This window comes from Bison bison, unplaced genomic scaffold (genome assembly GCF_000754665.1).
Source record: "Bison bison bison isolate TAMUID 2011002044 unplaced genomic scaffold, Bison_UMD1.0 scf7180017864036, whole genome shotgun sequence".
NCBI lineage: Eukaryota > Metazoa > Chordata > Mammalia > Artiodactyla > Bovidae > Bison > Bison bison.
The window spans coordinates 5737793-5741498 of NW_011494608.1; the positions used below are offsets into that span (position 1 = coordinate 5737793).

General features: G+C 50.8%; 1 protein-coding gene across 4 annotated transcripts in view; it reads right to left on the reverse strand.

Annotated features, from left to right (window-relative positions):
• The window catches only part of TRAPPC9 (trafficking protein particle complex 9), a 390359-nt gene that overhangs the window by 306907 nt on the left and 79746 nt on the right, over positions 1–3706 (reverse strand). The window lies entirely within an intron of this gene.

Here is a 3706-nt window from a genome sequence, read left to right on the forward strand (position 1 = left end):
CGGCCCACGGTCCACAGAGCCAGACCTCAGGCCCGTGCCCACTGCTGCCCACGCGCCATCCCAACTAAACCTCCTCCGCCTCCCGAGCCACGGTGCCATCACCATCACCTCCAAGTCCTCAACTAGGAAACCGACACAGGGGAGAGGAAGCATGTTGACCGACGCCCACAGCTGGAAACGGGCCAGGAGGACACAGCACGTCCTGCAGTTCCGGCACGCTGGCCGCCCTTGGGAGGGACAGGGGGCAAGACAGCGAGATTGAAGGCACGGTGAGGGGCAGAGGGTGGGTCAGAAGGTTGGGGGGCCCTGAGCCCCTCCCCACCCACAGCCCCTCTGCAGGAGGAAAGGCTGGAGGGTCGGGAGGGGAAGCCATGCGGGTCCCTGGGAGACAAAGCACTCCCAGGGGCGCCCCGCCTCCTCCTCAAGGCAGTCCTGGGGGCCGGACACGAGCAGACGGACGCGCCCGGATCGCTGAGTGACCTCAGGGAGGTCAGCCACCCTGGAAAGCTACCTGCCCGATCTGCATCAGACACCACGAGAAGGAGACGGCAACCTGGGCCGTGCTGAGGGCTGATCTCTCTGAGATTCTAGGGGCCATGTTTCTGCCACGGCACAGGCTAATCTGTGCTGACTACGTATATATGTCTGTGTGTGTGTGTGTCTATAAACTAGAGACCACCTCAGAGAATCCACGACATCACGCCTTTCTCAGCTCTCCCGGCCTCCACTGTGACCCTGTCCTGCACACGAGCACCCCCACCACTCCGGCCATCACCGACGGCTCCTGAGCCTGGCCCTGGGGAGGGCCAGGTCACACGTGTGATCCTCACCTGTTCCCACCACGACCCGAGGCAGAGGCGGTGCTCACCCGCCTCAGCTCTTCAAGAAAGGCCTCTATCCTGCACTTTCTCTGCCTCCTCGCCTTTGCAAGCCCTTCCCGCGTGCTTTTCTCGTACAGGATCAGAATCGCTCAGTTTTCTGTTTGTTTGGCCGTGAGCTTTCCGAGGACGGGGCACCCAGGGCCTCATTTGTCTCGAGTCCAGCGCTGGTGCAACACACCAATGCGGACCTCTCAGTGAATGTTGAATGAATAAACTCCCAAAAGCTGGATTTCCAACTCAGCTTCCAAATCTTTCAAAGCCGTATCCTCAAGGCTAAGCAGTTTATCACCAACAGCGGCAAATCCCAGCCCTCTGTGCACAAAAAACCCGGCTGTGCTGTGCTGTGCAAGTCCTCACGCTGGCCGAGGTGCCACGACCGATGAGCGTCTCACGCCCACTGCATCCAGCCCGGGGGGACGCACCTGCAACAGCCACAGACCTGAGCGCAGTGAAGGACCCACCAGCTGGGCAACAGCAAGGAGGGCTTCACCCCGGATCTCCAGCCTCTCACCCAAAATAGGAAAGATGATCAGTACCTGACGACGCTGTCCAGGAGGTCCCGTGGACGTGCCCCCGGGCTCCATGCTTCCTGGAGGAGGGACAGCCTAGGGTAGGGTCCCAACCTCACCCTCCCCTCACCCCTCCTAAGGGAGAGGGCAGATCTGGCAGGAGAACCAGCGTGTGCGCCGCTCAGGCCCTTCTGCGGCCTGCCTGCCGAGCGAGAGCAGGGATTCTGCCTGGCTCTTGGCGCGACGGGATGGGGCCGGCCCTAGGGCTCTGCCAGAGGCTGGGGAACATCTGGGCAGCCCTGAGTCACACTGGGCACAGGCTCCACCGTCCACCTGAGACAGATGTTTCTTTCTGCTGATTCCAAACTCGGGCAGAGAAGGGAGAGTGGTCTAAAGCGGAGACCTTCAAACCTTCACTCTGAAAACTGAGTTGATATGCATGGCAACTCACTCCTGGGAAATCCCAGAGACAGAGGAGCCTGGCGGGCTACAGTCCATGGGGTTGCAAAGAGCTGGACACGACTGAACGACCAAACAACAAGACAAAGCACCTGTGACAGCACCCGACACACGGCAGGCGCGCAAGAGCCCTGCTCCTCCCTCCCTAAAACAGCACACACCTACAGGCTCAGAGAGCCGAGTCCCTGCAAGAAGGACAACAGCTGCGGGCAGAGGCACGGGAACGAAGCGCCGGGCCCAGCACCACTGCGAGCACCCTGCTGAACCTGGACCGGCAGCATGGACTCATGTCTGTGCGTGCTCATCGATAAACGACACCATCTCCTCGCAATACAGATAGCTTTCTACTCGGTGCCGCTGTCACCACCTAAAAACGAGGTGTCACCTGTCATCCTAGTAATCATCGACTCAAGCACAGAAACCTCAGATCACATGAAAGGCTTTTAAAAACTGCAGAAGGATGCCGAGGGCATGGTCAGACATAAAAGAAACCCAACAAGCCAGCCGTGGCATTCATTTGTAACTCAAAGTCCAGCATCAAATGTCTGCCCATAAAATGTACCCAGAAAAAGTCACTCAAGGTACGTGACCTAAAGCATAACTCATTCAGCATAAATTGCTGTGAAACTAATAACATTGTATTTGGTCTATGGAGCGGCCAACAGTAAAGCAGAAGTCCAGGGATGACGCTTTCAGAACAAGAATTATTTTGAGGTTTCTTTCACCAGTGTTTTATAGTTTTCTATATATAGGTCTTTAGTTTCTTTAGGTAGATATATTCCTAAGTATTTTATTCTTTTCGTTGCAATGGTGAATGGAATTGTTTCCTTAATTTCTCTTTCTGTTTTCTCATTATTAGTGTATAGGAATGCAAGGGATTTCTGTGTGTTGATTTTATATCCTGCAACTTTACTATAATCATTGATTAGATCTAGTAATTTTCTGGTGGAGTCTTTAGGGTTTTCTATGTAGAGGATCATGTCATCTGCAAATAGTGAGAGTTTTACTTCTTCTTTTCCAATTTGGATTCCTTTTATTTCTTTTTCTGCTCTGATTGCTGTGGCCAAAACTTCCAAAACTATGTTGAATAGTAATGGTGAAAGTGGGCACCCTTGTCTTGTTCCTGACTTTAGAGGAAATGCTTTCAATTTTTCACCATTGAGGATAATGTTTGCTGTGGGTTTGTCATATATAGCTTTTATTATGTTGAGGTATGTTCCTTCTATTCCTGCTTTCTGGAGAGTTTTTATCATAAATGGGTGTTGAATTTTGTCAAAGGCTTTCTCTGCATCTATTGAGATAATCATATGGTTTTTGTTTTTCAATTTGTTAATGTGGTGTATTAACAAAAACGAGGAAATCAAAGAGGACACTAATAGATGGAGAAATATACCATGTTCATGGATTGGAAGAATCAATATAGTGAAAATGAGTATACTACCCAAAGCAATTTATAGATTCAATGCAATCCTTATCAAGCTACCAACAGTATTCTTCACAGAGCTAGAACAAATAATTTCACAATTTGTATGGAAATACAAAAACCTCGAATAGCCAAAGCGATCTTGAGAAAGAAGAATGGAACTGGAGGAATCAACCTACCTGACTTCAGGCTCTACTACAAAGCCACAGTTATCAAGACAGTATGGTATTGGCACAAAGACAGAAATATAGATCAATGGAACAAAATAGAAAGCCCAGAGATAAATCCACGCACATATGGACACCTTATCTTTGACAAAGGAGGCAAGAATATACAATGGATTAAAGACAATCTCTTTAACAAGTGGTGCTGGGAAATCTGGTCAACCACTTGTAAAAGAATGAAACTAGAACACTTTCTAACACCATATACAA